This window comes from Hordeum vulgare, chromosome 1H (assembly GCF_904849725.1).
Source record: "Hordeum vulgare subsp. vulgare chromosome 1H, MorexV3_pseudomolecules_assembly, whole genome shotgun sequence".
Taxonomy (NCBI): domain Eukaryota; kingdom Viridiplantae; phylum Streptophyta; class Magnoliopsida; order Poales; family Poaceae; genus Hordeum; species Hordeum vulgare.
In genome coordinates, this window is record NC_058518.1 from 139,727,563 (window position 1) to 139,738,819 (window position 11,257).

Genomic DNA, 11,257 nt, shown 5'->3' on the forward strand with positions numbered 1-11,257 from the left:
ACGAATGCGAAGATCTGCCCGGGGACAAAGATGTCCTTGTTGCGGATCTCTTCGAGATAACTAAGCGTGCCATCGATCCCTCCTGCAATCCTACAGCAGAACTCTGAATGAAATCACCAATGTTGGTGTCAAAACTGGCAGATCTCGGGTAGGGGGTACCGAGCTTCGAACCTTAGATCGATGTGTTGCAAGGGACGAAGGAGACAATGTTTACCCAGGTTCGGGCCCTCTTGAGGAGGTAAAACCCTATGCCCTCCTTGATTATATTGATGTATATGAGGATTACAGAGTTGATCTACCTCAAGATCGTATGAGCTAATACCCTAGACACGTCAACGTCCCTATACAGATGAAACCCTCTAGTTTATATAGACACCAGGGGTCCCTAGGGTTACATACCGTCGACCTCAAGTCGGGGGCAGAGGCGCCGACCTAGACAAGTAGACTTGGATGATACGCCAGTCTTTGGGGCTTTCCTTCTTTAATACGAGGTCATTACACACTCCAGTCTCCAATAATAAGACCCATATGGTCGGCCTCTAAGAGATGGATCGATCATCCGATGACCCCTTAGTCCAGGACTCCCTCAACCATGCCTCGTAATTATCTCGCGGGTAACTTCCTGGTCGACATGGCTACATGTCAATCGCGGGTACCCCTCTAGGCCGACCTATGTTTCCGATGAATTAGGGGGAAAGTAAAAGTAATAGTGTGTCCATAACATCGAGGGGGAATCTGTGGAATCACCCTCGATGGATTTCACTTGATGTAACCATCAAGGTGAACGGGGAGGAATCACCCTAGAGGGTCACGCTTGAGGAGTTGCACAACAGAGTCGTTATCGAAAGTGGTGAAGGAGGAATCACCCGCGAAATCCACCACCGACTAGCTACGCTACATAGTTAATATCAGGAATGCTTTATCAGGTTTCACCATCGACAATTGATAGTAACTTTGCAGAGTCGGACAACTAAGAGTGGGTGTGATGTGGCGTGTTGGGCTCGGGTCGTCGATCACGTTGATCGAGTCATCGATGATGAAGCATGGGCAACCGGGACAAGATGTGGTGGTCACTGATGGTTCACTAACGAACCTATACTAAGCATATAGGATAAGCAAGCAGGTATGAACAATAGGATACAAAAGCAGGATATGCATCAGAATAGGAGCAATCAAATACAATAGCAAATTCTAATGCAAGCACGAGATAGCAAGCATTGGGAAATATAGGTATGATCAATGGGGGGGTTGCTTGCGTGGAAGCTCTGTTGCAAGTAGTTGAACGTGTGAAGCATAGTCGTACACGGCAAAACTGTCGGTCTCGGTGTCTACCGACGAGAAGAGGGGTAAGAAACAATAAATATAAAACAAACAGATGCATCACAATGCATGACATGGCAACATGCATGGCTAGGGGTGACCTAACACAATACTACACATTGCAAACAGAGTGGGAAAATATGTGCGGATATTTCCCGGGTGTGAGGCAATTATTGGATAGATGAATCGAAGGAAAAAGTTTCATGTTTATCATGCAAGAGGCATGTGACACATGAACGGATTGCATATCCAGATTCGTTGGGTTTTTTCTTAAAAACTTTCATACATAAATTATTTTCATCTGACTTATAGATTATTTTATATGAATTTTTAATGTTCAAATATTTTCTATAATTTAGATATTTAATTTAATTCAAAATTTGATTTAATGCATTAGCATGACATCAGCAGTCAACCAACGAGTTGGCTGTTCAAAACTGACCAGTGGGATCCACATCTCATAAAAAGTGGGGCTAACAGTTTAATCTAACAAAATTAACTAATATAACTAACATGGGCCCTACCTGTTAGTGGGTAATTAACTTAAACTAATTAAAATAATTAACAGATTAAAATGTCGGCTGGGCCCACCAATGAGTGACTTGGGTCAATCCAGTCAACTAGGGCCTAGGTCAGGTGGCCCCGGGTCGGTCAGGTCAGCGGGCGGTGCTGCAGCTAAGCCGGCGACCATTCTCCGCGATGGAGGGTGTGGGATGGCATCGGGATTCGGCCACATGCCACCATTTGGCACGTGGCCGGTCGGAATCATATGAATAGTGCAAGCCGCGTTCTCCGGTAGTGGTGGCAATGCCGGAGATGGCTGGAATCGATGCCGGCGACGAGGTTTGCAGCGACCAGTGCTCGGGTGGATGAGGACAAGGTGATGCAGCATGCAAACGAGCAATCTAAGGGGCTAGGAGATCTCTACAGGGCCGTGTGAGGCTGATGGGCACACGCACGTGACCATTTGGTCACCGGAGGTTCGTCGGCTACAAGCTCGCGCGATGGTAAGCTTCAGCTTTGGTGGTGCTACGGCCTAGAGGATGCGCATGAGCTAGGGTATAAGGGGGAAAGGGAGAGGATATCACGGCGGTCCTGCAAGTGTGCAAAGCAGGCTCAGGGGAGGCATGGTGGAGCGGATCGATGACAACGAAGCTTCGGTGGGTTTCGAGGAAGAAGAAGTCTGTGGGGGTGATGCAAGGGCTGCGAGCTCGAGGCCAGAGTTGAGGAAGGCGCAGCAGAGCACGCTGGAGCTTCCTGGCATGGCGGAGAGGCATGGGGATCCGGCGGACGCGATCTCTACAGAGGGGTGGCCATGGCTGCTCTCTCGGAGAGAAGGCAGGAGAGTGACCACGCACGGGGAGGGGGAATGGGGGAGGCTAGGGAACCGGGGAGGTCGAGGGGGGGCCTTGGAGGCGTTGGCGGGCTGGGCCTCTCTGTGCACTTGAGGCCCAAGTGCATAGTGGGGGCTTATGCTTTTCTTTTTATTTTATTTCCTAACTGGTTTCCTTTTTATTTTATTTATGTTTGCATTTATTTTAATTGGAAAATAGTTTTTTCAAAATATGAAAACGTACCAATTATTACTAATGTAATATTTGGTAGTGCCAAAAAAAGTTTGGACTTTAAATAAAATGTATTGAAACTTTCATAATTTGAAAAACATTTAAATTATTGTTTTGACCTGTGTTTAAAATGTTTTACTGCACTTAAATACTTTACAAAATGTGGGTTTCAACATGAAAAATAACCACGAAATATTTGCAACATTGTGTACAATTTGTTTTGCATGTTAGTGAATTTCTTCACTTCACTTATTACTTGAATTTGAAATTGAAGTAGAATTTGAAATGAGATATGATTTCAAAGATGATCAAGCACGCTTTACCAAAATGATTAGCTTAATCACCGAGGGTTACTATAGCTTAACCACAGAGGATATCGTTGCTTAATTACAGGGGTGTTACAACTCTCCTCCTCTAAAATAAATTCTCGTCCCGAGAATTAATAGGCATAAGGGAAAAGATCGTGGTATAGTTCACAAAGATGATCCTCGCGTTCCCAACTGAAAGATGACGCCACTAAACTGTGAGGAACTTGGTAACCTTTTGACAGGTTCAACGTTCACGTTGATCATGGTTGTGGATCAGTTGTTCTTTGTAGGAGAAGTCATCCTGTACCTCGAGCAATTCATGATCCACTATCCGTTGATGATCCTTGAAGCAACGAAGAAGTTGCAAAACATGGAAGACATCATGAACATAAGATAATTTCGGTGGCAACTCCAACTTATAAGCCACGTATCCATGCATGGAAAGAATGCGTAAAGGACCAATGTAGCGAGGTGCTAACTTTCACTTTACACCAAATCAATGAGTGCCTCTCATAGGAGTGACACACAAATAAGGTTGTTCACCAAGGTGATAGGTAGATCTCGAGCGTCTACAGTCATAATTGCTCTTTTTATGAGACTCGGTCGCCTTAAGATTTCCCCGTATAATACAAACTTGCTCTTCTACTTGTTGGATAATATCTAGACCGACGAGTGTCCGTTCTCCATTTTATGACCAATTTAGAGGGGTTTGACACTTACGTCCATATAATACCTTGAAATGGGCCACCTTGAAGCTAGCTTGATAGTTGTTGTTGTAAGAGAATTCCTCATACGGGAGAGATTGTTCCCACTTCTTGTTAAAGCAGATAACACAACCACGCAACTTATCTTCAAGCACTTGGTTAACACGCTCGACTTGACCTTGGGACCGGGGGTGAGAAGTAGTGCTCCATTTTAAATGAGTTCCCATAGCTTCTTGGAAACTTATCCAGAACTTCAAGGTGAAAATGTTGCCTCGATCTGAATTGAACTCCTTTGGAATGCCATGAAGTGACAAAATTCCAGATATATACAAGTTTGATAATTGACTAGCAGCAATAGTTCCCTTGACTCCCAGAAAATGTGCAACTTTGGAGAACTGGCCGATGATTGAAAAAAAAAACATCGTTACCCTTTTGTGACCCGGGTATGCCAGTAATGAAATCCATCTGAACCTTATTCCATTTCAATACACAAATAGACAATGGATGCAGAAGTCCAGCAGGCTTCTGATGTTCTGATTTGACACGACGACAAACATCACATTCTTCAGTATAACGAGCAATGTCTTGCTTCATCTTAGAGCACCAATATTTCTGACGAATGTTTAGATACATCTTGGTACTTCCTGGGTGAATAGACAAATGTGTATCGTGTGCTTCTTTCATAACTTTCTCTGTCATAAGATCAAGTTGGGGGCCACAAGACGGTCCGTGAAGGAAGAGGCTTCACTTTCATCCAATGAGAAGTCTTTAGCCTTCTGAGAGGTAAGATCACTCTTGATCCGATCAATTTTAGTGTCTTTCTCTTGTACAAACATGATAGCTTTCTAAAGAGTCGGTTCCAGAATAAGGTTATTAAGAGAACCATGTGGAACAACGTGAAGATTAAACTTGTGAAGCTCTTCATGAAGGTGGGGCTGAGCTTTCTGAATCACGTGGTTGGTACAATAATCTTTTTGACTTAAGGCATCGCCCATTACATTAGCCTTGCCAGGGGTATAAGAAATACCATAGTGATAGTAAGTAATTGCTTCCATCCATCGTCGTTGACGGAGATTCAGATCTCGCTGAGTAAACATATACTTCAGACTTTGATGGTCAGTGTAGATCTCACAACGATTACCGAGGAGGTAATTTCTCCATAACAATGGTGCGTTGATAACTGTAGAAAGTTTGAGGTAATGAACTAGATAGTTATCTTCATGTGGGTGCAACTGTCGTGAAGCATAAGCAATCACTCTATGCTCTTGCATTAGGACATAGCCTAATCCTTGATGGGATGCGCCGCAATAAATGACAAAGTCCTTACGAGAATCTGGAGGAGCAAGCACTAGAGCAGATGTCAGCTTGTCCTTGAGTTCCTGGTAACTTTACTGATTGTTTTGCGTCCACTCAAACTTAATGCCTTTGTGAAGAGGATTAGTCATCGGTTTGGCAAGCATGGATAAGTTCTCTGCAAAACTGCAGCGATAGCAGGCGAGTCCGAGAAAACTTCTCACTCTCTTGACATTCTTTGAGGGAGTCCAGTCAAGAATAGCCTAAACACGTTCTCGGTTGACCAGAATAGCATCCTTGGAGATTGCATGACCAAGGTAGGTCAATTCGGGCAGCCAATACTCACACTAGCAATATTTGGCATATAGTTGATGTTCTCGAAGCTTTTCCAGTACAATACAAAGATGTTCAACATGTTCTTCTTCATTCTTGGAATATACCAGGATATCATCCAGGTAAACCACGACGAACTTATTGAGGTAGTACATGAAGATATGGTTCATCAAACCAGAGAAGGTTGACGGAGCATTGGTTAAGCCAAAAGACATGATGGTGTACTCGTATGAACCATAACAAGTAATGAATGTCGTCTTGGGAATATCTTCTTCACGAACTCGGATCTGGTGGTAACCCAACCTCAAGTCAACCTTAGAAAACATAGAGGAACCAACAAGTTGATCATATACACCATTGATTTGAGGAAGTGGGTATTGTTTTGAACTGTTGCTTGGTTGGTGGTTCGGTAGTCTTGGACAAAATGGTTCGTACCATTTTTCTTCTTGACAAAGAGAGAAGGTACTCCCAAGAAAAGGAACTTGGACGAATGAAACCTTTGAAAGAGCATTGGTGATTTCTTCCTTAAGTTCAAGGAGTTCACGGGGAGGTATCTTATAAGGCCGTTTGGCGATAGGAGTTGTGCATAGTTTCAAGTCGATGACAAACTCGAGAGCTCTAACAGGGGGAACTCTGGGAAGTACTTGAAAGGCATCTTAGAAGTCACAAACAACTGGAACGCCTTTCATACCCTCAAGAGGTGACGCATTCAATGAATTTAAGCAATAAATTCAGTCTTTGGCATCTTGGACAAGATGCACATTGTAGCTTACTATCTCATTCGAAGGATGTAGGTGATCGGCGGTTCTGGTCACACAAATGATTGAAGCAGTATGTGCCTTCATCAAAACCATTCCATGAATGAGGTCAGTATTGGAAGTCTTTAGAATAATGGGAGATACATGGAATGCCAACCATTCAGTTTCAAGGGTGACGTTGGGGCTAACCATGGAGGTTTGACATTGGCCCGCGGGGGTGTGTACCACTATTAGAATGTTCATCTCTTTGTATTTAATGCCAAGCATGTATGCAAAATCTCTAGAAATGAATGAATGCGATGCTCCAGAATCAAATAAAATAGAAGATTATACTAAGTTAATAAGGAGAGTACCCATCACAATGCCATGTTGGTCTTGAGCTTCATTCAGTTCAATATGATTAGCGTGACGATGACCATAAGAAGGCTTGACATTGTTGTTGCGGGGCTGGTTGTTACCACCGCCAGTTAAAAGGCAGTGCAAGCTGATTCTGATTCTGCATGCCTTCTCTCACACGGTGTCCTAGACGACCACACTTCAAGCACTACCCGTCATTGGGAAGGGGAGCAAGAGATCGGGGTGGTGGAGCTGGAAGTCTCGGCTTCCTATGTGGTGGAGGAGGCAGACAAGGTGCATCATAGGAAGACCTTGGAGCAGGAGCAGGTGCATGGTACATGTTGTGGGGAATCCAGATCCGGCGCTTCGGTGATGATGAGGCCGAAGATGAGCCCATGTCATGGTGCCACTTGATGCCTTCCTTGTATTCCTGCAGACCAATCTCAACCTGGATGGACTTCTTCACCAAAGTGGCAAAATCAGCATAGTCTTGAACAAGGAGCGCAAGCTTGATCTCGAGGTAAAGTCCTTTATGGAACTTTTCCTATCTGCGAGCATGCGTAGAGATATCTCCTTCAGCATAGCATGACAAGTCAAGGAACTCTTGATGATAAGCATAAACAGTCTTGTTGCATTAGGTGAGGTTGCGGAACTCTCGCTTCTTCATGTCCTTGATTCTCTGAGGAATGTAGCGGCCACGAAAAGCAACTTGGGACTCCTGCCAGGTAATGTTGGTTCCAACTGGATAAGAACGCATGTGGTTGTCCCACCATTGAGCTGTGGGACTCTTCATGAAGTAGGATGCAAAGGTGGCATAGTTTTCCAGGGGGACATCAGCAAACTCTAGTTCATACATTATGTCGCGGAGCCAGTAATTAGCATCAAGAGGTTGTGTTGATATGCGGTAGATAGCAGGGTTGAGGCGGACAAAGTCCTGCAGAGTTATTTTGGCTGGCTCCTGATGCACATTTGGCCTCAGGAATTGATCCATAAGCCCTTGCATAAACTGATAATTTAGCTCAAACTGCTATATCATAATAGTCATGTAGTCAAGCGGTGGTGGACCGTTGGCACCACGGCCACAACCAGATGGTCTAACCATCCTGTCAAATTGTATCAATATCAATTTAGCATTGAGTAATGGCAAGACAGTGAATCATTCAGGATGTAACATGAACAATGAAAGGAAGTGCAATAGAAACATCGTAGTAGTCTAACATTGTCGGGGGAATGGACCCACGTCAATCTATGGGACCCTAAAGGACCCTTTTATGGTTTTGCAGGGGGGTTGGTGCACACAGAGCATCGGTCGGCAAGACCACACGCGAGGGGATTTATACATGTTTGGGCCGCTCGGAAGCGAACACCCTATGTCCTGTTGGTGGGGATTAATTGGGTGTAAATAGACACAGGAGCGCAGTGGCCCGACAAGGATGCTCGATGGCTGAGCTACGCGTGTGATTAGACAAAGTGTGGACCTTTGTAAAGGTAGCCATGGCCCTCCTTTTATACGACAAAGGGGTTACCATAGTGGTTATAATAGTGAGTTTACTAGGTGTACAGTGCGAACTACAGCGATGGGACTGCTTGCCAGAGTGGGTAGTGGGAAATACCTAACTGTGGCGGACTAGGACACGGGCAATAAGTGCGTCGTAAGGTGGCGCGCGGACGACATCTCCCGGCAAGGATTGCCTCTCACTCTGCATTGTCCGCCCAGTTGCCTCTCTATCTTGCTACCACGTTGCGGGACAGGTGTCACCGTGACTCAGACGCGCCCGCTGCTACGACTGCGTGCCCCTGTCAGCTTTGCCCGTTTGCTTGCCCACTTGACAACTCGACTGATGTACACAATCAGCTCCCTCATGATGTGGAGCGGTGTGACATTCTTAGCTTTTGCTACAGTGTTGTATGTAATTAAGCTACAGTGATCCCGCGCTAATGATGCCACGTCACCGTGATTCTTTTGTTAAACTCGTGTCGGTTTAAACCCCGCTGATATTCATTTGCAAATTTGATTTGTTGGAAAAGTAAAATTTAAAAATGTCGGATGAGTTACAAAAATTTCCTAATAATTTATAAATTTGAATCGGGCAATGGGTATTATTTAAAACCCCTAAATAATAAAAACAAAACCTGTTAATAATAGAAGAACGTAATTAAAAAACAAACAAAAAAAGGAAACAAGCAAAGCCCCCAGCCCAACTAGGCCAAATGGCCCAGCCGGCCAAACCACCCCACAGCCCAACTCGCGTGGAGGTATAAGACCCCGAGGGAAACCTAGGGCTCGCCCCTGCGCCCCAGTTCCCACCCATGCCGCCACTTCCCCTGGCCTCGTCGCCCCACTCCCTCGCCCACGCGCTCGCCTCTCTCGCTCGCTCGCTCGCCTGCCCCGTTCCTGTCGCGAGCCAGCACCTCGCTCGCCACCTCCCCCCTCGCTACTCCAGCGCCAGATCGCCCCGAGCCCCTCTTCTCGCTCTCCCTTCCTCCCGCTCGATCCATGAGGGATCGAGCAGGGACTCCTTTTCCCCAACACCAATCGGAGTCCGTCCTCTCCACTTCGCCTCCGCCCCCCCCATTGTCCTCCTATGTCGTCCCGGTGGCCCACAACGGCGCCACCAGCCCCTGCCGGATTCACCTCGCTGGAGCAACCGCTTCACCTACACCTCGACGCCTCCGCCTCCACGCCGGACCCCCTCCTCAACTTCGCAGCTCCGTGGAGCCTCCCTCGAGCCCATTTTCGCACATCTGCAGGATAAATGTGAGCCCCGGGCATCTCTCTCTCCTCCCCCTGCTCCGGCATCGTCCCGCTTCGCCCCTGTGGCCGCCGTGCATGCCTCGGCCTCTCCTGGCCGGTTGGGATTAGTGGGGGATTAACCCACCCCCACTAACCCGTTTTTGTTTTGTATGTATGACAGGGGGCGAGGAACACCCCCCCTCAAAATTGTTAAAAAATATATATATATAAATAAAAATATTAGTTTTATTATTAAAATAAATAAATAAATAAATAAATAGATATATTTTTAATTAATTAGGTAATTGATTAAATAGATAATTTAGGATTATTAGACTCGTTATTTATCTGCTAATTAGATAATTAGATTATCATATCAGTGGATGACACGTGGGTCCCCCACTAAATTAATCTGATTATCTAATAATTAACCCTAATTAAAAATTGTGTCTATGACACATGGGACCCACTGGTCAGAGTTGACCAGTCAACTGCTGATGTCAGCATCACATCATGCTGATGTCATAATAGCATTTAATTGAATTAGTTAAATCAGTTTTTTATTTCTAAATATTAATAAAAGTTTGAAAATTAATATAAAATAAAACATAGCTCAAATGAAATATTTTTTAACATGAAACATGAAAGTTGATCCGTTCGTTTGTCGCGCGTCCCTAGCATAACAAACGTGGAACTTTTCCACCATTTTTCATCGGACCGGTAGTAGCGAGAGACCCTCGAAATATCACGTGATATTTTCCCGAACCGAGTGTGACGTATGTTACTGCGTTAGCTCATGCCTAACGCCTGCTTTGGCATGTCATGCTTAGTGTTGCACCTGTTGTTGTTATTTATTGTTTCTCACCTCTCTTCTTACCGGTAGACCCCGAGACTTACGCTGCTGCTGGGTACGTCTACCCTCCCGACGACCAGCCCTTTGCTGCATAGCAACAAGGCAAGCAAACCCCCTTGATCATTCCTATATCGCCTATTCTTTCTCCCTCATGACTGCATTAGAATTTTGCTACTGTTGTAGTTAGCTCCTATATCTAATGCATAGACAAATTTTGTTGACCTGCTACTTTCAGTACCACACCTTTAAACTGCTTAGTATAGATGGAACAATCATCCCCTCTGACCCCTTAGTCCAGTTGCCCCGCTTTGTCATGAAGTCTTGATCCCTGATCGACGAGCCAAGATCTGACACAGCACTCACACCCCCCTTAGTTGTACAATGCTACAGAGCTACTATCGGGTACCGAGGGTGACACCTCACGAAGTACTCGGAATGATATCTCTATAGTACAGCTAGTCGGTCGTGGTTATCGAGGGTGATTCCTCCTTTACTACTCCCGACGATGTCTCTGTCGTGCAACCTGCTACGACGACAGAAATCTTCTGTCGTCTCTTGAGCTTGCGTTGTTTTTTTCTTTGAAGAGGAAAGGGCGATGCAGCACAGGAGCAGTAAGTATTTACCTCGGTTTGAGAACCAAGGGATCAATCCAGTAGGAGAATCTCGTCAAGTCCAGAGTACCTGCACAAACACAAAAGAGCTTGCACCCAACGTTATAAAGGGGTTGTCAATCCCTTCAAGATTGATTGCAAAGTGAGATCTGAAGGCGGAAAGTGCAACGAAGTAAAAGTGTAAGGCTGAAAATATGATGTGAAGTAGACCCGGGGGCCATAGTGTTCACTAGAGGCTTCTCTCAAAATAGAAAATATCATGGTGACTGAACAAATTACTGTCGAGCAATTGATAGAACCGCGCAAAGTCATGACAATATCTAAGGCAATGATCATACATATAGGCATCACGTCCGAGACAAGTAGACCTATACTTTCTACATCTACTACTATTACTCCACACATCGACTGCTATCCAGTATGCATCTAGTGTATTGAGTTC